This window comes from Cavia porcellus, unplaced genomic scaffold (assembly GCF_034190915.1).
Source record: "Cavia porcellus strain 051 isolate PalLab524CR breed Dunkin Hartley unplaced genomic scaffold, mCavPor4.1 scaffold_19, whole genome shotgun sequence".
NCBI lineage: Eukaryota > Metazoa > Chordata > Mammalia > Rodentia > Caviidae > Cavia > Cavia porcellus.
Genome location: NW_026947502.1, coordinates 36989189 through 37016040, shown reverse-complemented (window position 1 = coordinate 37016040; position 26852 = coordinate 36989189). Strand labels below are relative to the sequence as shown.

Genomic DNA, 26852 nt, shown 5'->3' with positions numbered 1-26852 from the left:
CTCCTGGTACATACTGGAAAATATGCAACAGTGTCTCTGAACATAAGAGAATGTGACTGTAAGATTCTCCACACAGTAACACTTTCATGGCTTGCAAAGCACAGAAAAGAAATTACCCTTAAAATGAAACAAACAGACAGCTCTAGGGACCTCTCTGACTTATTATTGTTCTACTAAATACTGTGAGGTACTTAAACATCATCTCTGCAGCAACACTGCCCGTCATCTTGGAACATGAAAGCAATGCCTGTGAGCAGTACAGAAAGTGCTAGAAAGTCACCTTCCAAAATGGGAGCTCTCCAGCCCCAGAGTACTCCCACTGCCCTGAGCTGATTGACGTTAACACCCCCACACTGCACTCTGCTGAGGCAAGAGAGAGAAAAGAGGGAGCAACACTGGCAATGAAAGAAACTATTTCATCCCTGTGGTATTTTTATGGGGATACAGGAGCCCTGCCTGAATAATCAGCAGTAGATGAAAACAAGAGATAGAAGGTAGATAAGCAATTGCACCAAAGAAGGTGATCCTTCTACCTAAACCCACCAAGGGACTCAGTACCTCTTAAGTTGGACAGCCACGCATGCTAGAATTCCACGCCTGGCAGTTGAGGCAGGAGGATCATGGATTTGAAGTCCTGCTGGGCTATACAGCAAGACCCTGTCCCAAACCAAACTAAACAAACAAACAAAAAGGCAGGACGACCAGACATAGGTCTCCTGACATGGTACTGTGTAACCTACCAGATATTCTTGCTAAAAAAAAAAAAAAAAACTGTTCAATTTAAATTTAATCAATCCTAGCCAGGTATAGTGTTGCACACCTGTAATCTAAGCACTTGAGAGGTGGAGGCAGGAGGATGGCTGCAAGTTCAAGGCCAGCCTGGACTACTTAGTGAGTTTAAGGCCTTATTGCAGTACAAAGTGACACCCTGTCTCAAAAATAAATAAAATGAAATAAAATAAAATAAAAAATCAATTCAATCAACCCAGTCTGACACTTAACTGTAGTTTATAGGCAATAAGTGGTATGTAAGGGACAAAGTCAAACAATATCACCAGGAAACACAATCAGTCCATGGACTATTCAGGGAGACAGCAAGGCCTTATTTTGCAAATGTTTCACTGTGATTGAAACTTAAGAACAGGGGGCAATGTGAAGGATACCCCTGGATCAAAGTCATGGGCGACTGCCTCTTTATCTCCATCACCTGCATGCAGCTGCCATAACTACTTAGCCCAAGTGAAAGGTTGAAGGGGTTGCTAAAAAACATAAAGTCAAGGTGAAGGGCAAACCACTGAGGACATTTGCAATGTTGTCTGCTAAACCTTCTCCTCCAAAGCCAGAGCATAAGCCTAAAAACTCCTGCCAAGAAGGGAAGCACGGTACCCAAAATGAAAGAGGGGAAAGCTGATGCCAGCAAGGATAGAGACAGCTTTGCAGAAAATGGAGATGACAAACCAGACCAGGCACAGAAATTTGAAAGTGCTGACGATGCCAAGAGAAGTGTATGTATTTTTGTTAACTATTTTCTAAGGAACTGTACAGTTTGAGATGTTTCTGTTTTAATCAAATTTTATGAAAATGCAGAATTTTGTTTTACTCTTCAAAAGTTATGTTACTAGCACATGGAACACACTATTGTTATTTTTTGGCAAGAAACATTTTTCACGAATAGAAGGTCTCCAGAACCAGATTGATGTGGGGAAAATACATTTCCTTGCTAGTTCTGAGAGACTCCTCTTGCCTCTCAGGAGGAGGGATTCCCTGATGTTGACACACACAGTCATGATGGCATAAATACCTCACAGTAAAGGAAAATTCAAATTCACTTTCATGTCCTCTTGTCCCTCTCAGCCATCAACATAGACCTAACTCCCTTAGCTCAAAGAGTTATTAGGACCTGACTCCCAACACTTGATTTCAACACCAATATGTCAGACAACCCAGCTTGCCAGTGGAACTGAGATGGTGTCCTGCAGAAGAGTAATGTTTCCTTCTCTAGATTGTGGATCTTCAGATTAAAGGATAATTCTACCACTTTAATTTTATTTCCTAAAAGGGTTGGCTCATGTAAAAGTGTTAAACAATATGCTAAATGTGAAACTTCTGGGAGGATGGTAAAGTAGTGAGCAGCAGAGAAAGAGCCTCTCTGAGATTTGGTGCCTAAACACTGGAATAGAGCAACAAGAGAGAAGGAGGGAAGTGCATCCTGGAGACCTAGGAAAGATCTGAAGTGAGAATTAAAGTCCATAGGGAGAGCAAAAAGAGAAATGTCAACAAAGAAGAAGGAAGAGGCAGGCAATGCTTTGTCTCTGAGCCCAGGCTCACTGCCTGAAAGGAGTGGCTTGGATCTGCAGACACACAAGGACTGCTGCAACCCCAGAGGCTGGGGACCCCAGAAGCCTCCCTGAGGAAGCACACCAGTGGGGTGGTGTGGTGGGCACAGCAGACTTCAGTGACTGATAAGTTGTCCCAGGTAGGTATCCAGCAAGAGAGGGCAACTATCCATTTTGGAGAAGGGCCAGCTGAGCTCAGGACCGGTGGCTGCTGGCTCCAACTAGTGGTCTTCAAAAGAGTTTTGTGTCCTACAGAGGACGCAAAGAGTGCTGTGTGCTGCGCAGGTTTGCTTTCACCCTCATGACTGGAGCCCGCCTGAACTTTAATGGAAATAGTGGCAGGCTTGCTGGGATTATCCTCTACTCAGCCATGGAGCTGCTGTCAGCTGGCTGAGATTGACTGACATGGAACTGGACTCTGTCAGCCCACATTTGATCTAGCCCACAGATCAGTCTATGGGCCTCGCCTGGAGAGGGGATGGAGATGGGGGTCTGGGCAAGAGGAGAGAGAGACAGAGACAAGACGAAAGGTTCCAATCAAGTCTCGTTTATTCTGAAAATGGCGACAACTTATATAGAGTGGAGGTGGGCCAACAGGGCAGGAAGAGGGCATGGAGTGCTATCTGATAGGTCATCATCACATCTGGATATATGACATAAGCAGGAGAGGATTATGGGTAATGTAGGCAGATGTGAGGATCTTGGGAAATGTAGGCAGACGTGGCAGAGGCCCACAGGAGGACAAGATAAGGTGGCAGCAGGGAGATATGCCATTCCCTACATCTCCTCCCTTTTTATTGAACCACTTCCATCATGGAAGGGACTGTGCTTTGTCCTCACTGGCATAGATACCTATTCTGGATATGGCTTTGCCTTTGCTGCACGTAATGCTTCTGCCAAGATTACCATCCGTGGACTCACAGAATGCCTTATCCACCGTCATGGAATTCCACATAGCATTGCCTCTGACCAAGGATTACATTTCACAGCTAAAGAAGTGAGACAGTGGGCATATGCTCATGGAATTCACTGGCCCTACCATGTCCCTCACCCTCCAGAAGCAGCTGGATTGATAGAAAGATGGAATGGCCTTTTGAAGACACAGTTACAATGCCAGCTAGGTGGCAATAGTTTGCAAGGCTGGGGTAAAGTACTTCAACCGGCTGTATATGCTTTGAATCAACATCCATTATATGGCACTGTGTCTCCCATAGCCAGGATTCATGGGTCCAGGAATCAAGGGGTGGAAGTAGGAATGGTGCCACTCACCATCACCCCTAGTGATCCACTAGCAAAATTTTTGTTTCCTGTTCCCATGACTTCATGTTCTGCTGGACTAGAAGTTTTGGTTCCAGAGAGGGGAAGGCTTATACCAGGAAGCACGACAATTGTATCATTGAACTGGAAGCTAAGACTTCCCCCTGGTCATTTTGGTCTCCTCTTGCCTCTGAGGAAACAAGCTAAAAAAGGAGTCACGGTGTTGTCAGGGGTGATTGACCCAGACTACCAAGGGGAAGTTGGACTACTACTCCACAATGGAGGAAAGGAAGAATATACATGGAGTGCAGGAGATTCCTTAGGGCGCCTTTTAGTATTACCATGCCCTGTCATTAAGGTTAATGGAAAATTACAGCAACCTAATCCAGACAAAGTGACAAGTGGTCCAGAACCTTCAGGAATGAAAGTATGGGTCACTCCACCGGGGAAAGAACCGAGACCTGCTGAGGTGCTTGCTGAAGGCCAAGGAAATACAGAATGGGTAGTTCTAAATACCAGCTGCGTCCTCATGATCAGTTACAGAAAAGGGGATTATGATTACTACTTCTCCCCAAATATGGTTTCAATGTAACATACTGTTAGACGTAATGCTGTGTTTTGGGAATTGTTAAACTTGTGTTATAATGTTAAGCTTATGAACTGATAGGAGTAAGCATCAACCAAAGAAAAGTTACATTGTGTATTTTGGTAGGGGAATTAATGTGTTTTCGTTTGTATGAAGGACAGTCATAACATGTTAGGCACAATTATATGCATGTTTGTGTATCTGGAACTAGTTTAAAGAAATGTGTCTGGTTGCCAAGTTGACAAGGGGTGGATTCTAGTGGTTGATTGATTGTGTCAACTTGAGACAGTTAGAAGCTAACTAAATGGGTTTAGCAATTCTACACCCAAGGATATAGAAGAAGACCCACCCCAGGGTGAGTTATCACCTCGAGGTATAAAAGGAGCGGAGGAAGGACAAATCTATGCCATTCTTGGGAGAAGCTCCAGTCTTCGCCTTTAGTTTGGACCTCGCCTCCTGGCTTCCAGTACAGACTCTTCAGCTTCCCAGCGTAGACTCTTCAGCTTTTCATCACAGAGCCTTCGGCCTTCTGTCGCGGACCCATCAGCCTGCTGGTGTGGACTTGCACAAGACACTAGGGTGAACTCCAGAGATCTTGGATTGAACCCTTCGGCCTCCAGTGCATAGACACCCTCTGCATGCTTCCTCATCAGACTCTGTGACTGACTATCGTAAGCCAATCTTGTTGTTTCTGTATATTCTGGGTTATATCTGTTCTCTCTAGTAAAACCCTGACCAATACAGAAGGGGTCCTATCCTGTAGCAGCTGTTTCACAGCCCCAGTAGGAACAATAATATTGTCCCAGAGAATTACAATATGATCTGCCTCCTACTGCAGCGGGACAAAAATATACTGGCAATGTATTTTGGCATGGATTAATGGGCACAAGGACACAGGACTGGACCTTAAAATTTGGATTTCCTGATCCTACCCAGGTTATAACCTCCGTTTGATCGTCCCAATGAATAATTGACAACTTCCAAGGTTGGTGGGGATTATCAATCGTTGCACACAGGTATAATCGTGTTAGAAGTCCAACGACTGCCCATGAGATCTTCAGGGTCAGCATCTTTCTGTAAAAAGAGCACAGAGAAAAAGCCTCAGGAGGCCACATCATCCCTGGGTGCATAAGAGGCCTGTATTAATTTGTCTGTTTGTTGTGTATCAACTTGTCTTATAAGCCATTTGGGGAGCCATCTAGCTCCCTTTTCTTGGTGGGAGTAGACGCAAATGGAACCTCGTCCCCAGATAAGGACTGGATCTGGGCCATGTGTTGGCCCAGTGTTGGTTAGGGGATCTCTCCATAATACAGATGCAAATTGTGTTGTTGTCCGCGTGTGCCAAAAGCGAGATGCCGCTGAGCAGCCTGAGGCATCCAGGGTTAGAAAATTCAAAATAAAGAGAGTACGTGAAAGAATATTTCTAGGAGACCTTCGGGTTGGGTACCAAGTTCCCCTTTTTATTTTATCTATGGTAGATTTGAGGGAGCAATGTGCACATTCAACAATACCTTGTCCTTGAGGATTGTAAGATATACCTGTGATGTGTAGAATACCAAGGCACTTGCAAAATCAGGTGAAGGAGGTACTAGTGTAGCCTGGGCCATTGTCAGTTTTGAGCTGTTGGGGGCATCCCAGAACCGAGAGGGCCGATAGCATATGGGCTATAATATGTTTGGTAGCCTCTCCGGTCTGGAGTGTGGCAAAGATGAAGTCACTATAGGTATCAATGACCACATGTATATATTTTAAGTTGCCAAATTCATTAAAATGAGTGACATCCATCTGCCAGAAGGCATTGGGGATTAAGTCTCTTGGGTTGACTCCTAGGTGTTGAACAGGCAAGTGAATAGCACAAGAGGGGCATTTTTTTACAATTTGTCTGGCTTTTTCTCGGGTAATTTTGTGGAGGAGGCAGAGAGTCTGGGCATTGAGATGGCATAGCTGGTGAGCCTGTTGAGCCTCAGATATCTTGGAGTCATCCATAGGCTCAGAGTGGTCATGAAGACCTGTGTCCATGTGGCAATATCAGCCAAATGATTTCCCTGAGTGAGAGGGCCCGGGAGGCCAGAATGGGCTCGCAAATGGCCAATAAAAAACTTATGGTGGCAGAGCTGTATGATCTCTTGTAACTGCCTGAACAGATTTGCAGCTGGGGAGGCTTGACATATGGTTGCAACAGTTTCTAATAATGGGACAGACTGGGCAAGGTAGGCACTATCGGTGAACAAATTGAAGGGTTGGTTGGGGTAAGCAGTGAAAACTGCCAGGATGGCCTGCAATTCTGCCAGCTGTGCAGAAGAGGTGTCTGTCTGGAGGGTAAAAACATTGTCTTGAGCTACATAGGCAGCCTTGCCACAGGAGGAGCCATCAGTAAAAAACACTGGGGCACCAGAAAGGGGCTGTGAAGCTGTAATTTTGGGGAATACAAATGGGTGATGATTAGCAAAATCAATTAACTTATTTGGAGGATAATGATTATCAATGGTCCCTGAGAAGGAGGCTAGCACAACAGGCCATGCCTCGATAGTCTGGAGTAGCCAGTCTACCTGATCTTTGGTGAAAGGTTGGATGATGACATCTGGCTCTTTACCAAAATAGCATTTTCCTTGTTTTCTGCCTTTGATTATCAAGTCAGAGACTGTTTGGTGGTAGGATAACAGGACCCTTTTTGGGGAAATTGACAAATGAAGCCACATAAGAGGAGCTTGTTGCCAAAATACTGCCATGGGGGAAAGTTTTGTGTCTAAAATGAGGAGTTGTAAAGGTTTGTTGTAATCTATGAAGGAAACAGTTTGTTGAGCAGTAGCCACTTCTACTCTATGCAAAGCTCTTCTGGCTTCAGGTGTGAATTCACAGGGGGAGATTGGATCAATATCTCCCTTAAGAATTTCATAAAGGGGTTGTAATTCATGTTTGGTCAATTTTAAATAGGGTAAGAGCCAATTAATATCTCCCAAGAGTTTTGGAAATTGTTAAGTGTCTTAAGGTCATCAAGTCTTAGTTGAGGCTTTGGAGAAAACACCTGAGTGCCTTGTAACTGAAAACCTAAATATGTATATGGATCAGTAAGCTGGACCTTGGTAGGGGCTATTTGGAGCACAGCCTTTTGTAAGGCAGCTTGTGGTGCCTGGTAACACTGTAAAGTCTAGTCTCGACTATCTCCTGCCACGAGAATATTATCCGTATAATGGGAGATATATATATTTGGCCAATGATCTCTGACTGGCTGTATTGCGGCAGTGACAAAAGACTAGCATAGCATAGGGGAGTTAGCCATTCCTTGTGGAAGGACACACCATTGGAATCTTTGCATAGGGGCTCTAAAGTTAATTGATGGAAGACTAAAGGCAAAACGCTTTTGGTCATTTGGATGTAAGGGAATAGAAAAAAAGCAATCTTTAAGATCTATGACAATTTTAAAAAATCCCAGGGGGATGGCACTGGGTGAAGGGAGGCCTGGCTGTAAGGGTCCCATTAAAATCATGGTTTTATTTATTGCCCTAAGGTCTTGTAGCAGCCTCCATTTCTCCAACTTTTTTCAAATAACAAAGATAGGTGTGTTCCAGAGGGAGTCACTAGGGACAATGTGGTCTGCATCTAACTGGTCCTGCACCAGCTGTCATGCAGCTGCAAGCTTTTCAGAGGTAAGGGGCCATTGATCGACCCAGACAGGTATATCTGACAAAAAGGTAATCTCCTTTGCATGGGCCACCGGAGTGTCAATGACCCCTATTGAAAATGGCCTATGCCAGCTTTTGTTAGGTTGGGGACAGGGGAGATGGGGGCCTTAATGCCTGTGCCCTGTTTTCCTAGGCCCTGATATGGGAGAAATACATTTTTGAGCATTTGTGCTGTGACTATACTGTTGGGGCTACCCGTAATTATTCCCATTTGGGTAAGTAAGTCTCTGCCCCATAAATTAAGAGGAAGTCCTGTTAGAACATAAGGCTGTATGTGTCCCTGGTTGCCTTCTTGATCTTTCCATATGAGAAGGTTGGCACTACACTGGAGGCTTTCTGATTGTCCAATTCCTTGTAGATGGGTCATGGAAGTCTCTAAGGGCCAAGTGAGGGGCCAGTCCTCCTTTTTAATAATAGTCACATCAACACCTGCATCTATGAGGCCTGAAAAACTTTTTACATCTAACTGTAAGGTCATAAGAGGCTTATCTTTAGATATAGATTGGGCCCAATATACATATGAGGACCCAAGAGATGAGTCTCCTTTATAGAAAGCCATGGCAGTGTTGGGAGTCTGAACCAATGGCAACAGCACCAATTGGGCAATACGTTGTTCTTGTTTAATAAGGGATGACACCAGAAATGGAAGAAGCCATGATTTTAATTTCTCCTGTATAGTCACTGTCTAAGACCCCGGGGAAAATTTGTAACCCTTTAAATATGGTTCTGCCACGTCCAAGTATCAACCTGAATGTATTGGGAGGAGGGGGTCCGAAAATCCCTGTAGGGATGACTTGAGCACCCATATCTGGGGTTAATACTGTGTTGAAGGTGGAACAGAAGTCCAATCCTGCGCTTCCTGGTGTGGCGCGGAGGAGGTCTGAGATGGATTGTTTTGTGCTGGGTTGTTTTGTTGTGGGACAAACATAGCCCCGGGGGCTTGTCCTGGGTAGGGGGTCAGGGGCTGACCCCAATTCCTGTTTCCCTGCTCGGGGAGAGGGTTGCCATCTACATCCGTTTTTGATCTGCATTCATTAGCCCAATGATATCCCTTTCTGCATCTCGGGCATAAGTTTGTGGGTTTTGGTTTGGGGTTATTGTGTTGGGACTTTTGGGCCATAGGGCAGTCTCTGGAAAAATGGCCTGTCTGATCACATTTAAAACATTTGCCATTATTTATTTTCCCTCCTTGCTTGTGTGCGAGGAGGATCTCCTTTACAGCTGCAGCTGTACTTGCAGCTGTGACCTGAGCTTGATGGTAGGCAGGGCCCATGTCAGCGCACAAGCGAATATAACCTGAGAGATCCTCCTTTTTTCTATGTGGTTTGATAGCAGCCTGGCAGGCAGGATTAGCATTTTCATAAGCCAATTGTTTAACAAGGTCAGAGTTGTCCTCGGAGATGCCAAAGAGACGCTCAGTTGCCTGTAAGATGTGATCAACGAAATCAGAGAAGGGTTCCTCAGGTTTCTGTTTTATTTTTGTAAGGGAGGAAGCAACTCCACCAGAAGGGAGCTTTTTCCATGCTTTGATTGCTGCCAGAGTGATCTGAACAAAAAGGCCTGCCTCATATCGCATTTGAGCTTGTTGTGTAGCATATCGACCTGTTCCTGTTAACATGGAAAGAATATAATGATTTGTCCTGTTAGCATTATCTTTAGCTAAAAGTTCACATTGGTCTTAGAATTCCACCTTCCAGAGAAGATAATTACCCCTGGAAAGTGTAGCTCTGATTAAATCCTTCCAATCATTAGGTGTAATCTAGCCTTGGGTTAAGGAATCTAAAACCGCAAGGGTGAAGGCCACCGTGGGACCATATTGGGATACTGCTGTTTTTAATTCTTTTAGGGCAGTTACTGGGAATGGTGTATGGGTCCTACTAGTCCTTGGCACTAGGGGTGGTGGGTCTGTGTCTGTATCACTATCATGTGGGTCAGAATCATTCTCTTCTTCACTATTATCAGTTTCTATATCCCATGTCTGTAGGTGCGGTGGCTGTCTTTTTTTGTTTCCCCTAGTTGTTGTAATGGCCCGTGTTTTATCCCTTCCATGTTCCTGGCTGGGGGATCGATCCCCGCATCTAGTTTGTCTTTTTTGTCTTCCCCTCTCTTTAGTTGTTTCACTGCCGCCATCTTGTGGACTGGCACCATCTTGGGCATATCGAGTTGTCTCTCTGCCATTTTGTAAGTCATCACTACCTGTGCCAGTTGGAATGGTTTTCATTACCGGAAACAGTAAAGGAGGTGCCATTTTTAAGGTATCTATTTTTGGAGGGTGGGTTATTTCTGTTACTGGGAACATCATTGTTGGTGCATCTAAAGGGGGACAAGAGACTACATCTAGCAACTGAAGTTGTAAAATGAGTCTTTGTCTCTCCTGTTTTAATTAAAGCCGCTGTTGTAAATAATGGATCTCTGTCTCTAGATCAAGGAGATCAGGAGGTGGACCAGGCAGCTTTTGGAAGCCAAATGGAGGGTTATCTATCTTTTTTGTTATGCCTTTTGTCACTAAGTTAGGATCGACAAATAGTGCAGGGGCTGCAAAAGGGGGTCTCTCACCCTGCTACTGAATAGCCTCTTCCACTAGTTGTGACCAATTAATCTTTGGGAGGTCAGAAAGATCAGGATATATAGGCTTCTATGATGGAGGGGGTGTGGCAGCACCGAGCTCTAAGGAGTGCTGGCAGCCAGTTTGAATGGTGGTGCCATTTTGAGTGCCCCCATGTGCTTCAGAAAGGGGAAATGGTGGCAAGTCTCCATTTGGGGGGTCTCCAGAGGGGGAGAAGTTGCCATCTTGAGGGGGCTCCAGAATATCAAGAACCACAGAGCCAGGAGAGCTGGGTGCTTTGAATAAGTCTGGTGGCTGTGGGGTACAATTGCGGGAGGCAGATAATGCAGCCTCACCCTGAGCAAGTGTCTCTGCAATCTGGGGATCTGTGTGACGTTGCATCAGCAGCTCAGAGATTAAAGTCCAATATGCATAAGAAGTTACCGGAACCTTTTCCGGACCAAAAACTCTATAATAGTCTTTGAGAGCATCTCCTACTATTTGCCATCTTTTTAAATCAATGGAGCCTTCTAGAGGGAACCAGAGACACACAGAATACACAAACTGAAAGTACTGTAATAAATCTTTAGTTTTACCTTAATCCCTCTAACCTTGAGTGCCTCCCTGTGACCATTTACGAACAATTTGTGTTCACTAAGTGCTTGCCCCATGCCAATCCCATTCACCTACCGTGATTCAGGAGAAATGTAAGGTGGCCATCCACATGGATCACAGGGACAAAGTCCTGAAACAGTCATGCTGGCCAGCAATTTACTCCCATGAACGGTCTCACGTCGATATCCCTTGTGCCAGGTTGAACCCACATTGGGCGCCACTTGATCTGGCCCGCGGATCAGTCTGTGGGCCTCACCTGGAGAGGGGATGGAGATGGGGGGGGCTGGGCAAAAGGAGAGAGAGACGGAGACAAGATGAAAGGTACCAATCAAGTCTCATTTATTCTGAAAATGGTGACAACTTATATAGGGTGGAGGTGGGCCAATGGGGCAGGAAGAGGGCACAGAGTGCTATCTGATAGGTCATCGTCACATCTGGATATATACCATAAGCAGGAGAGGATTATGGGTAATGTAGGTAGATGTGAGGATCATGGGAAATGTAGGCAGACACGGCAGAGGCCCACAGAAGGGCAAGATAAGGTGGCAGCAGTGAGATATACCGCTCCCTCCACACATTGTCTACCAGTGGCAATTGAGACACTTTGGAGTGGACAATTTTTTCTTTTCTTTCTTCCTTTATTTTCTTTCTCTTTGTCTTTTTGTTTCTTCTATTTCTTTTTGTTTTTATGAGTATAAACATTGTTTTTAATTTTTGTGTTGTTGTTCTTCTCTTCTAATTTTTATTTCTTCTCTTTCTCTCTCTTCCTGATCATTTGAGAGATGTAAATTAAAACAAATATGAGATTCTGTCTCACTCAAGAAAGAATGACTATTATCAAAAAAATCAATCGAGAGCAAGTACTGGCAGGGCTGTGGTGAAAAAGCTCAGTGGATTTCCTGCTCCATGATAAGCCCTGGATCCAGTTTCCCACTGCCAGGTCCCCCAGAATCCAAGCCAAAGCCACCCTCAGTAGCTCCATTAAGTCAACCCGGCCTCAGCCATGGGCCTCGAACTCACTGCCATCAGAAACTCTAGTACGTCTTTCAATACTCTTTCTAGGGTTGGTTTGGTGAACATGAATTTCTTCAGTTGTTCTTTGTCATGGAAGTATCCTGTTTCTCCATTAAATTTGAAAGACAGTTTTTCTGGGTACATCAGTCTTGGCTGAAAGTTGTTTTCTTTCAGGGCATGAATACATCACTACAAGCTCTTCTTAACTTGAGGATTGTGCTGAAAAAGTTTGCCATGACTCTGATGGGCTTTCCTTAATAGGTGAGTTGTGTCTTTTCTCTAACAGCTTTTAGTATTCTATTTTATGTTGTATGTCTCTGATTCTAATTATTATATGTCTGGGTATAGATTTATGTTGGTGTGAGTGTTTGGCATTCTATATGCCTCACTTATCTGTATATCTGATTTTTTTCTCCATGTTTGGGAAATTTCCTGCTATTATTTCTGTGAAAAGTTTACCTATCTCATTCGCATAGGCTCCTGTATCTTCATTGATGCCTATTAGTCTTATGTGTTTCTTCTGGAGTCATCTGGAAGCAGCTGTATTGTTATTTCATGCTGCTTTGTTATTTTTAAAAGTTCTAACCTTTCATGATTGCTAACTGGGATCCTGTCCTTGAGGTCTGAAATTCTGTCCTCAGCTTCATTTAAATGATTTTGCCAGATTTCAATAGAATTTTTTGTTTCTTGGATATCTCTTTGAATTTATCTCATAGATTCCATTTGTTTTCTATATTGTTCATTCAAGGTTTCAATCAATTCCTGATGTTCCTGTATTTTTTAATCTATTTCCTCCCTGGCTATATTGTCTTTACATGTGAAACTATTTCTAATTTGATTTGTAGCCTTGTGGATTGTTTCTTTATTTCATTTGCTATCTTTTTGGAGATTTCTGAGGTATGACTTTTAAAGTACTCTATTTCAATGTCACCTGTCTCCTGAAGGACTAGATGTTTGAGGTTTCATTTTGCTTTTTCATTGTGCCATTTTCACCTTTTGGGCTAATATTTGGTCTTTCAATCCCAATAGCCTCAACTGTTGCTAGTGTGTATCTTGCGGTCCTACTGTGTGATTGATGTTTGTCCAGTTGTTGAGTACCACAAGGTAGAGGGGGACCAGTCACCTATATTTCTTCTGCAGGGCCTTTTGAGTGAGTCCTAGATTCTTCCTGGGCTATCTAGCCTAAGAGGATTAATGTAGGTCAACCCTTAGTTCCTGCTGTTACTATGTCATCAGGTTAATCTAGCTCATCAGATCTTCCTGTCTACAGTGTTTGGGCTGAGGCCCTACTGTGTCACTGGGTGTCTCATAAGCCCTTTTAATTTTATCCAACTTGAGGGAGGCCTTATTGGCACACTTCTTAACTGCCTGATGTTCTCTTTGTGGAGGAGGGAATCACCCACACTCTTGTCAAGCTCACCAAGGTCATATAGTTGGAGGGAACTTCATTACTGCCCCTGTTTCCACCCTCTATTTTAGGGGCAAACTCACCACACTGACTGGAGCCTGCTGAGGTCTTCTGTTTGGGAGAGGGGTTCCTGAGTCTCCCATTGAGCCAGCATGGCTAATTTGCTGCAGTCCAAGGTTCTGGAAGAAAGGGTGGGAGCCAAAGATGAATAATAGTACTGGATCAGGACATGGAGGAGGTCTCCAAGGGCAGCAGCCAGTGACAGTCTGTGTGGTGCAGGGTGTGCAGAAAGTGCACCATGACACGACAGTCCAGGCCAAAGGGTGGTCCAAAGGGCACAGTGGTCAGTGCAGCCTCATACGCTGAAGTGAGATAAATCAGATATGTGAGTGTAAATACTGCATCATTTCTCTGATGTGAGAAACTGAAAATGTAAATAAGCACCACACTGTAAAATAGGAAGAAAGTATTCAAATGGGAAGGGGAGGGGAAAGGAAGGAAGAGAAAAGAAAAAAGTGATGAGAAAAGAAAGAAGAAATAGAAACGAAGCATTTGTAAACAGGGAAGGGAAGAGGAGTACTCATGGTACTCCTCATGGTACACAAGGCAGCTAGATTTTCAGGGCCAAGAAATTAATACTTAGGTCTGCCCCTTGGAACCAACATGGTAGAACTTACATGTTCCTTTGGTCAAAGCAGTCACAGCTCCCGCCCAGGAGTGAGCACCTGGGAATTAAAGCAAAAGACTCTGTAGATCTCGAGGCAGGAGTGGTAAGTTCACACTGCCACAGCCAGAGATAGTTCTGGGGCCATCTTTGGAAAATACAGTCTTCATACCACCCTAAGAGATGGGTGCCTTCTGGGGAGGAATACAGAAACCAATCAGTGCTACAGGTTTGGAGAAGTCCAAGTTCCTCTCCTTACACATCCGTGGAATAACACACAGCATCTTCAGTCATGCAGCACTGAGTTCTTAGAGGAGCTACTCTTTTCCCCCTCAGAATCCCTATTTTTGCAGCAAATGATGCGATGCCATTTAGGGATCCTAGGAGTTTTAGAATCTGAGAGGAAAATTTTCTCCCAGTATTGGCTGTTTTTCATTTCTTGGGAAAATCTACAGAGGGAAGAAATTGATAAGCAGTCTCCTAGCCCGCCACACTTTGGAACTCAGTGTTTAAAAAATAGGGGGAAAAATAATAATCTGAAAACTCCAGGCCAATCACCAAGCTATATAATATGAGATGGCTATCTAAGGAGGAGAATGGCACTTCTGAACATCATTTTAGTGGTAAGATAATGAGATAGGGTTGAATACAACTTGATGGAACATAGCAGCTGCCTAATAATAGTCTGTAAGCAATCCTTTCTTTGGCTTTTCTATGGAAATGCAAGAAATTGTAATTTTGCCTCTTATACCCAATACCCCTGACTTTTGAAAACTGTTATTCTTATTTATCATTTTGATGTAGTTCTGTAAGGCCACAATCTCTCTTCATAGCAGTAAGTACTGAACCTCTCAGAAATGTCTCTCTGGTTGCACCAAGCTTATCTGAGTCTACCCCTACTTTTTAAAACCCATTTATACTGGGTTTCTCAAGGTTAACCAAGGAAGTGGCTCCTGATCTGGAGCCAGAGAGGGTTAGTGTCTTGTGTGTGGTGCTTGTCTCCTGAGCCTTATCTGTACCAAGATTACTAGAGTAAGCCAAAAGCTATAACTATTTCCCTAAGTCTTAGACCATTTGTTTCTGTTTTGCCTCTGTCAAGGCAACTGTTCTATAAAATCTACATGGTTTTAATGTCTAGTAGCATTTTTCCTGTTGCATGAAGTTTTCATTGGCCCTCTTATATCCATGCTCTTTGTATGACTGTTATTGTCAGCATCATCTTTTGCATGCATTAGTTCTTGGTTTCAGGTGACCCAAAGCCATAATCAAATTGGCTGAAGACAAAATGCAAATTTATTGGCTTAGAAAGCTGAAAGGTAAAGGACTGGGCTGCCTTCAGCCATGGCAAGGTTTAGACTTTACACTGTGTCCCTACCACTCAGTTTATCTTTCCTTTGCTGCCTCTTGTCTAGACTTTATGCTGTCTTCATTTAGTTCCTGCAGGAGCTCCAGGCAGGCCTTTCAGGATGACAAGATTGTTGGGGCAATTTTAGCCCTACATTTTCTGAGGTTACAGCTCAGCTCAAAAGAGAAAATCTTTCGTGTGTCTTGCAACAAGTCTCATGAATTGTTCCCACTTAACCAGTGGGAACAATCTCTAAACCACTTAGCATAGACAGAGGAAGGTGCAGCGTACCCAGTGACTTGGGCCTGAGTCAGGTGCTTCATCCTCAGGAACCCACTGGGCAGTCACTATGTCTGCAGGAAGAGACAGGAGCTGTTGTTGGAGAGGGGAAAGGGAATGTGGGGAAGTAAAACATAACTATTGATGTTATTGTTATCACCATCAGAATTATTTTTAAGCTACCATTGTGTATATGATTCTATTTATCCCTGAGGAGCACCACAGTGCATAGCAACTGCATAATACATGTTGAAGAAATGGGCTTTTTCTTAATCACAAACATTAGTTCAGTCCTGTAGGCTGCCAATCACACATGGCTGCCAAGAGCCAAATACATAAAAGCAAGAAGATATTACTCCCTTCCAGCATAAATAATACATCAGATTTTAGAGTACATCTTCTGCAGACCTTATTATTAGATTGTTTTGATTACCTAGGCAGCATCTGCACATGCTATAAAGTGAAGTGCAATTTATATTGCTATATAAATGGATGGTTTTAAGTCTCTCCCTAGGCAAGGGAATCTGACACACTTCACTGTCAGACAAACTGGGGTTGGATTGCTTCCAAAACTCACTTTCAGATGCTGAGATGCACCTCCTTGCTGGTGCCTTGCTGTCTACGCAGGAAACCTTTTGCCCTTGGTTGGGGGGTGAGAACAGAGGGGTGAGGGGAGGAAACCACCAAGTCAGCTTCCACAGGCAGGGGAAATTGCCTCTTTCCATTCCTATTGCTTACCGTTTACACTCCAAATAGGGAATTATTTCTGCAAGAGGGTGGGACACAGAAAATTATGTGAGGAAGCAATTCTTTCTGAGCATGATACTACCAATGGCACGTAACTGGCACCACTGTGGGTGCATGCATGTAAGTTAATTTATAACTAGTACACTGTGGATACATAGAGTAAAATTACTTCATTATATACTGTGAGCATTAGGGAGTAATTCTCTCGAAGTTGAGAAAATCTGAATCAGACATGATGCATCACTATTTTGAATGGGGTGCCTTATTGTCTGCTGAAGAATAGAAGGTGAATTATTTCTCTGGCCATGGACAGGTTGCAACACCCATTAAATGCACTTGCATAAAAATACACAGGTTGCTCTCTCTCTCTGTTTCTCTCTCTCTGTCTCTCTGTCTCTCTCAACCTCTCTCTCTATACATATGAATGTGTACTTTATATATAGTATATGTTCGTATATGAATATGCATTTTATGTATAGACATTTTCATATATATGACTATGTATTATATAGTATATGTTCATATACATGTGAATATGTATTATATATAGTATATGTTCAATATCCCATACCTATTATCTTTCTACATGTGTATATGTGTCACACAACATATATACTTATATACATGAAAATACACATGTATATTCTTTGACTTTAGAAATAGCAAGCAGCACAACCTCCCAGGTTGGGGGAGGGAAATTCTTTTCTCAGTACTGATGGACTCCTCCTCACTCCGAGAATCACAGCAGCTGCCTAACATGAGTCGAGAGTGGCAGTCTAGTCCGCTTCAGCCTAGGCCCTATCCTCATCGTTGGCAGGCTTTGGACAGCATTTGTGGGCACCCCCACCTAGGGGCCTGTACCACTCTCTATACTTCAGAAAAGGAGCCAGGGAGTCTCTGGGAAGGTACCTTCCTTACAACCTGCTTCCTGTCCTTCCCGTTGGGAAGAGACTCTTCCACTTAGCGAGATGCTAAGCATGAATAATGGTTTCCTACTTGCTATTGTCTTGTTCTTTGGCTGGAAGGTAACTGAAAAGATTCCTTTTATATATTTATCTTCTATGGAGAATGAGAATTATGAAGAAATGTAAGAAGCTATATGGAGTCTTCTGACAGAATCACAGGCAACGTCAGACCTCCTGGGGGTGCCCTCACTGCACGACGCTGGGCCCAAGCATCAGAGAATCCAGAAATGGTGTAAAAGTCAGACAGCTCCACAGCCAGGGATGCAAGCAAGGTGGGCTTAGAAGGATTTTCTTCTGTATGAATCTGTAGCAAAGACCAGAGATGAGTTGGACATTGGACTTAGCATTAACACTGTTTGGATATCTCTGCTTCCTTGGAGAGAATTTGCAAAGCTCATTTCTGCAGCCTCACTCTGCTTTATAACACTCTGAGGAAAAAGTGATCTATCTCATCCATGAACGTTTGCGTGTGTTATCCCGCCTCTCTCCACTGACAGCTTCCCAGAGGTAATTTAGCAAAACCCAGCATTCAAAGTACTTAATCAATCACAGTTACATTCTGAGATTTTTGACTAAGTGACAGCAATTTGGTGAGCAATTTTTCAAAGCTGATTTTTCATTACTGAAAAGATGACAAGTTGGGGATTAATTGGGAACAAAACAAACTGGCAAGCATGGGTATTACAACTTCTAAATCAAACAAACAGTGAGTCATCTGATCTTGCCACAGCCCATCTTTGTGAAGCTGCTGGTGGACTTTGCCACATTTTTGTATTCATGAACAGTGAGTAGGTTTAGAAAAATTCTAACAAACAGTATGTTTACTTTGTGTTTATTCCAGGTCCTAAGGTCTAACCTCCAAGTTGGATGCGAGGGTGGATTTTATTAATAAACTGGTCAAGCATTCTATAGTGAAAGTATTCAATTCTTTTTCTTTCTTTTTAATTAAAAGTAAACTGGCCTATTTCATTTGTCCTAGACAAGGAAAAGATAAAATTTATCTTCTACTCACTGGGATTAATGTGAAATATTTATTTCTTCACAAAATAAGCTTAGAGGGCAATTTGAGGTTGGGTCCAATAACCTTGCCTGTGATTGAGAAACAGTCCCTTTTACCATCTTTGTACTTTTTTCCTTCAGCCTTAAATTTCCCTCAAAGGAGAAGAATGTAACAGAAAAAAAGAACTAACTAGTATGAAAATATACAAAACTTTCCTTGACCAAACTCCTGCTGGTGGTGAGTATATCTGGGTAGAAAACATAATGCATTTCTTCATTAATCCACTAGATACTTACTAATGCCCAGCATGCATAGCTGCAGGACAGATGCACACAGAATGATTTGAGAAGGCCATGGGTCAGACGTTCAGGTAGCTGGAGGACTTCAGCAGGTGTCAGGACTATGAGAATATGAATATGAGGCCATCAGATGACCAAAGCAAACGGGAGGACCTTCCTCCACCTGAAGCATTCACATGTTTGATTTTTCAAACTACCAAGACCTACTGTAAGCTTCAGTTTTTCACCTCTGGAACTTAGAAAAGGAAATCAACTCTATGGAAGAATGAATCTAGAAGAACAAGCAGAAGCTCAATCAAACAAGAAAGACTAGAAAAGACTTCTTAAATGTGAGGAAGCATCACAGCTAGAAGCCTAGATCGTGGGGAGGATGAGAAGGTAAGCCTTTCTTTGGTTTGCTCAGTACAGAATTCCGGATTCCTTCTAACCTGCTCCTGTCGCAGGGAACCCCAGCCCAGTTCCCAGTATTCCTCTGACCAAAACCAAGGGAACATCATTCTTGGCTCTCTTTTTCTTTACCACCCAGCCAAAGACTTAGATTTTTTTTTTGTACAAATTAATGGAGTTCTGTTGAAGAAAAAAGACTATGAAACTAGATGTAATAATACACATTTATTTTGGATACACTAGTAAAAGTGGCAGGTCCCAGAGCATAAGCTTCATGGAAACCCACCTTGGAAAACCTGCATCAAAGCCATCACTGGAATCTGTTGCCTCTTTGTTAAAAATTTATCTGGAATCCTCCCCCCACACACACACACACACATACCACCATCAGTGTATTACTCAGCGATAGCAAACCTTTTGGAGCTTTCAATGGTAATAAACAGCCGGCTGAGGCACACACCAGAGGCTCATCACCACTGCAAAGCTGTCACCCGGTGTGGCATAGATTCCTGAATTCTGGCCCCCTCGCTGGTCTTCTTGACTTCCCCACTACAATCTATTCTAAACTATCAGACAAAGCAATCGCATCACACCTTTCCTCAGCATCCCTCAGTGCTTATTCATGATACAGAATGAAATCCAGAGCCCTTCCCAGCCTCCCAGTGCCCTCGCTGAAAGCTCACTAGTCCATTGTCCTTTGCCCCTCCACAGAGCCCCACTATGTTGACACGTTGCTTGGCTCCTTTACTGCTCTTTTAACAGGGCCTTATGGCCTTTGCCTTTCTTTCCCCCTTACCTAAAGCACCTTTTTCCTAAATAGTTTTATATCTTTACCCTGTGTATTAAATGTTGGTTCACAGGTCACTTTCTGATCACCATGTCTAAGTGCATTAAGGAGGGATGGGGGTGAAACTGAGTGGTGAGCACCTGCCTAGCATGCCTGCATTCCGGGGTTCCAGCCCAACACTGCCAAAGGAAAATAAGTGAATGCACTAACAACCTTTTAACTTCTATTTCCTTAGCATTTAACTTCTTCTGTATATTGTTTACCATTTTTTATTACTTATTCACTTGTTGTCTTTTGCCCCACTAGAACATAAACTATACAAGATGCAAGTTTTCTGGGCTTCACTCACTTGCGTTTCCCAAACCCTAGCCTCATACCTGACATAAAGAATTGTGTGCATCCTACTTTGGAGGAATTTAACTTCTCCAAGTCATCTACAGTTTTAAAAATTAGGTAAACTTTGTCAGGTTTCAGATTTTTTTTCTAAATAATCTTGGTTTCGTTCAATGTTGTTTAAGAATATTTCCTTTAAGCTATCTTTGGAACTACCGCTGGATTTTGTCAGACTAAAAGCACAGGCTCGTTATTCATTATTTGCATTTTTACAATGTCAAATAATATTCAGCTAGATGTCCTTTATTCACAATATTTGACACTAAGTGACTTTTGCAGATTTCCTAAAAACAAAATAAGTACTCAAATGATGGTGGCTTGTTAACATTACAGATAGTTTTACATTCGTTGCCTTCCCTACTTGACATCCCTATGTCTCAGGGTTCTCATATATAAAATAAGAGGGTTTAGGGGCTGGGGATTTAGCTCAGCAGCATAAACGCCTGCCTTGCAAGTGGATGGTCATGAGTTCGATCCCTGGTACCGGTAAAAAAATACATAAATAAAAAATAAAATAAAATAAGAGGGTTTGAATTAGAAAGTGGGTGAGTTCTAAATATGTACAAATATGCCATTTTAGTAGTAGATACATTGTAACAGATTACTAGAAAACACTGAAAGACCATCAAGCAAAGCAGGTGCAAATGCATAACCTTCTGGCTTCACAAGTTTTTGGTCAAGCAAAGAAAGAAAGCACTGAAATTGCACTGAAGTCTTATTTCCTGAAGTAGTGAGTAGTGCTTAGAGTTAAGGGTGGCTGCGGGGTGAAATTTCCCCCAGTAAAGGTTTTCAGGGGGCACATACTGTCATAATGGGAAAATGCTGATGAGTATGCGCAAAAAATTCCTGGGATGAATCCAGAATTGATCCTGTGTGGTCTCAAAACTGTGTCAGAGCTACTCGTCATCTTAGTAAGTAATTTAAACATCAGATGTTTCACATTATATTTTTTCCCTGAGTTAATAGCGTCATTAAGCTAAATAAGTATGCTTTTAGTAGGAGTGAGGAGAACTCTCAATTCATATACAAAAAAGTAACATTGGCCTCTTTGCATTTTTTCTTAGAATTATTAGTCCATTTATTATTTCTAATAGAATTATAGCCACAGTTTGGAAATAGCTATTTTCAGTTTGCAAATAATTTTTTCATAGCCATGGCACTTGACAGTAAGTACTAGGAGGCATTACCAAAATCAGGGACGTTTAAGCCAGAGAGACCTGACTCTTACTTTACTATGGCTATTTTCTTACTCTGAGTCCTTGGAACAGTTACTTTATGCTTTAGTGGATGCTTTTCCCTGTAACTGAAGTCCAGATCCAAATTAGCTTAAATGAAAAGGCAATTTGTAGTCTATTAATTGAAAAATTCCAAAGAGAGGGGAGCAGCCAGGTCATCACAGACCAGTGCCTTTCTCCATCTGTGATTGTCTTGGCTCCGTGGTCTCTATGCATGAGCTTCTTCCTTTGACCGGTATAAAGATGTGGATATGGTCTTTCTGGTCATCACTCCCTAGTATAAATGTGCCAGTTACTAACACATTAAATATGTTTTACCAGTTGATAAGTAGCCCTTCCTCTAAACCTCGTGACCTCTCAGCCTCCAGCCACTGTAGCGTCTCTCCCCATGACTCCCATGCAATTCAGTCCCCAACGAGATGTTCTAAGGCACAATAAAGAATTTAAGACCCTGCTTCAGCATCATATCCAGTATTTATTCCATTAATTTCAGCTGAATATTATCGCATTATGCTGATACATGTTACATTCAGAAAGCCTGTCTTTCCCTATGGGTTTATAAAAGAGCAATAAAACTTCTTTCCCAGAAGTCCCTAGTATGTGCCTTCCAAATCCCTTTGCCCAAACTGCATAATGTTTCATTTCCTGAACAATTACTATGGCCAGGGGAATGTCAGGCTCTTATTAGCTTCATGTAAAAGTAGTCATCTACAAAGGGGAGATTCTTGGACCTAAAACTAGTGAGAAAGACAACTTCCTGCCTAGCTGAGAGTGGACTGGACACAAGAGTCAGAATATGGCTGGGAGAAGGGAAACGGATACTAGGGATTCAACTAGCTATTTTTTGAATCTCAGAAAAATCATCTATAAAATGGTTATAATGTAATATAATTCACAGCAACACAGTAAGGCTTAAAGGAGATTGTACATTACTTAGAACAGAAATTGGTTTATTGATTTCATATCAAATGATCAGCAAATTATGGTAAACAACAATAAAACAAAAATAATAAGAGGCTGAAGATATAATCCAGTGGTAGAGCATGTGCTTTAGCATGTGTAAGGACTTAGATTCAATCTCCATCACCCAAATAACAACAGCAACAATAATGATCTGATATCAAAATTGTGAAGGAAGCATCTGAGATTTTATATCATTTACAACCTTTTTAAGTTAGTCTTCCCATGGTTTAACAGCTCCTAGAGAAAGACACGATATTCTGTCAAATATAAAGAACTTTATTGTTCACAATATTTTTTATATATCCTGCTATTTTTTATTTTTCCCTTAATTAAAAGGATAAAGTTGAAAAAGTAGATAATAAAAAGGAGATTGAGATAAAAAAGAGGGCATAACAACGAAACAGCACAGGTCAAAACATAGCCATTTAAGCAAAATAGTGTTTCACCACAAGATAATCTCAACATAAAAGTAGTTACTGTAGTGTCTCTTTCCTTAAAATCTTTGGGTATAACTTTGTATACTGTAGCATCAAACATATCAAGACAATGTAAAACCATTCAAGAGAATGACAGTATTACAGGGTATTTAGAATCAACTAACAGAAAATAAACAATGGTTTCTGTATACTCTCCTTGTCTATAAAAGTTTTTGTTTATATTATCATATATAATAAAGTCCAATAAGATACAACAGGTTAAAACTGATAGAGACAGAAGAACAAAAGCTTGATGGGACTTTAAAACAAGGTGATATTAAATCAGCACTACCTATTATGATGTCTTGTTTTCTCCAAAATGGCTGTTCCTACCATCCAACCTTCTCTGCCTCATTTCTGTTGAACTCTTTTTCTGTCATTAGTTGTCAGTTTGTCCTCTTCATTTCGCTTTCTGCTCCATTCATTGTGGCCTCTCTGCCACTGTTTCTGGAATGTTGGTATTTTTCATTTTTAGAATATCCTGCAGTATTCTCTGTAGAGTTGAATTGGTGGTTGCATATTCTCCTAGTTCCTCTTTATCCTGGAAGCACCTTGTTTTTCCATCAATTTCTAGGGACAGTTGTGCAGGGTATATCAATCTTGGCTGGAGGTTATTATCTTTCAAAGCTTGAATTATTTCCCCCCATGCTCTTCGTGATTTGATGGTTTGTGCCAAGAAGTCTGCTGTAATTCTGATGGGTGTTCCCTTGTAAGTGATCTGTTTCTTGTCTCTGACAGCTCTTAATATTCTGTTCTTATATTGGATTTCTGGAATTTTGATTATTATATGCCTGGGTGTAGCTCTGTTTGGGTTGTAGGTGGCTGGGGTCCTATATGCCTCATACATCTGAGTATCTTTACCTTTTGCTAAATTAGAGAAATTCTCCTGGATTATTTCTGGATAATAATCTCCTGGATTAGCTTTTGTAGTTCATATGTCCCTACTTCTTCTTTTATGTTCTTAATTCTTAAGTTATAGATCCTCTTATCATCTTCTAGCCTTTGTATTATTGCTGTTTGTTTTCTTGTTATTTTTAAGAAGTTTTTCATTTCATCCTCCCACCTTACAAATCTGTCCTCCAGTTCTGGTAATCTATCCTTAGTTTCTTTCAAGCTGTTATGACAGCTTTCAATAGACTTTTTAGTTTCTTGGTAATCTCTTTGAACCTGCTTCACATATTCTATGTTTTCTCTGTTTTCTCCATCAAACAATTCTCCCCTTATTTGCTGTTCTTCCATTCCACCATCTGTTTTTTCCTGGGCAGTGCTTAGCATTTCTCTAACTATTCTACTTATTTCTTGCTTTATTTCATTAAATACTTCATTTTTGAACTCATCTATGAGGCTCCTGAGATATCGCTTTATGTCTATTGGTGCCGTGTCTGATATTACATGTTTTCTGTCTTCATTCTCTTTTGCATTTACCTTTCCTGGATCAGTGTTCTCAGGATTGGGGACTGAGGACCTTTTCTTGTTGCTCCCTCTTCCCATACTTTTGTTCCTTCCATACAAGCGTATGTAGGGGCCCAGTTTTTTTTTTTTTTCCTCTTTGTCTGTTACGGTTTGTTTGAATCCACTGGCTAGGTGTTCCCGCCCACTGCAGTGTACTAGGGAGACACAGACCTGGGCAGACTCTGCTGGGCCAGTCCCTCCAGATCAACCTAGTGAAGGCTTCACTGCTAGGGTGCACTGCCAGGCGCTGGGACCTGGTTTGGGCTAGCCTACTGGATCTTAGTCCATGGCATCACCAGGTCAAGCGCTCCCCACCAATCCCGCTTGAGAGGGGAATATGTGACTAAAGTCACTGCAGCATCCTGTTCCAGTTAGTCTGCCCAGTCCCAGAATGCCTTCTGTTGAAGCCTCCTAGTCTATGAAAGGGTCCCCGTTTCTCTCACTCACCAGAGGTCGATGCAGGGTTCCCTGCTAGTCCTGTTCTCAACGCCGTTTGGTTCGCGGATTCCCGCTCTCAGAGCTTTCCCACATCTCTCTCCCTGCCTTGCTGATTGGGAGGCCGCAGCGGCAACAGGAAATTCAAATCATGGCTTCCAGTGGTGCGTGCTCCAGCTTCCGTGCTGAGATTTTATCTGTTCCTGTTATAACATCAGGATTGCATTTCCAGTTGGTTTCTCTCAGCTTAGTTCATTCCTGGGTCGGCATCCCCTCACTTAGGATTCCTCACACGGCACCACTCCTGGATTCTAAGCTGGTAATCTCAGAGAGCCTCTGTGGCTGCTGTTATTTGTCCACCAGGTCTATTGTTCACAATATTAATGATAAACATTTTCTTACATCAATTTCCTGTACCAATAATTCATATGGAATGATTTAGAGGACCCCACTAACACCTACATATGCAAAAAGTTGCATTACAAGGGAGAAACTCTTCAGTGGGTTGAGTTTATAATCTCCTTCATATTCTCGTGCTGAAATGCTAACCCCCTAGGTAATGCTATCAAGAGGTAGAACCTCTGGGAGGTGACCAGGTCAGGAGGGCAAAGCCCTCAGGCATGGAGCTAATGATCCTATTTTTAAAACTCTAGAAGGATCCCTTTTCCCTTCTGACAGACAGGTCAGGTTGCAGTGAGAAGACAGCTTTCCTTGAGCAGCAGGAAGCCCTCACCAGACACTAAGTTTGCTGCTGTTGCCCAGGTCTCTGGACTCCCAGGATCAAGAACTATGGATATCAACTCCAGTTGTATGTAAGCTCTGTAGCTGATGTTTTGTTTTAGCAGCTCAAATAGACTAAGATGGCAAACATGTTTAATTTTCTTATGTGGAGCATTGGACTAATTCTCTGTTGACATAAGGTTTACAGTGGATAAAGTATGGGGAGCACTTCTCATCAGCTTAAATCAAATGGACCTTCAAGAGCTTAAAAGAATGCAGAGGGAAAGGCTAGGAAACATGAGCAAGAGAAGACAGAAAATGTATATCAGAAAACAGTCACAGTTACTAAATCTTATTTAAAATGAACAAAGGGAAGGTTTCTCTAACTATGTAACAATGCTCAATCTCTAATCAAGTATAACAGAATAGACTGCACTTTGCTTCATTGATTCCAGTGAGCAGGACTCCAGTGGACATCAGAGACAAGCAGCCATTCTGCCTCCACTGCTACCCAGCCATGTGATTCATGCACCTTTCACATTTTTTGACTCTAAAAATAGAGAATAATAATAATAACATCTACCTCATAAAGTCATATGGAGAGTAAATCTTAACAGTGCTTAGCATGGGGTCTTCTACACATTGTCAATGAAGGGCAGCTGACATACTTGTGTAAAAATCTTTGGAGATGATAGTCTCAGTGACATGTGAGGAGAAACACATCCTCTCTTTCATCTTGGTTTCTCACCAGACACATGCAGGACAAAAGAGAATTCCATGAACCAGCTCCATGGGGCAAGCTTAGACTGCTCATCAAAACGAAGAAGCATCTGGGACACTAAGCACCACGTCTGTGCTGCTGTGCGAACCCTCTGGATGATGGATCTATTCCTGGACCCCATGCTGCAGAGAGCCATTTCCCAGCTCCAGGAAATGGTTCTGGGTGCAGTAAGAAAATTATAGAAAACTGTCTATTGGTTCTTTTTTATTTTATGAGTTTAACAAGAAGTTAACTCATCTCATTAATGAGTGGTGGCAATATTTGAATAGCGCATGTATATAAATTTCCTAAGTGGTAGAATTTCTGGCAAATGTTACACCATCAATCATGATCCCCCCACTACAGTTATATTAAGGCAAAACAGATGTTTCCTCCCCAGGGTTGTTAAACTGTCACTTGGGGGCCTAAGGAGGAGCTCCTACTTCAACACAATTTAAATTTCTTAGACTTCCTTGAGCACAAGAATCAGTGAGGGAACTT

At 42.3% G+C, this 26852-nt stretch overlaps 1 pseudogene; it reads left to right on the top strand.

Moving 5' to 3' along the window:
* Window positions 1–3337, top strand: part of LOC100735845 (non-histone chromosomal protein HMG-17-like) — a 38033-nt pseudogene extending 34696 nt beyond the window's left edge.
* The last annotated feature ends 23515 nt before the right edge of the window (window positions 3338–26852 follow it).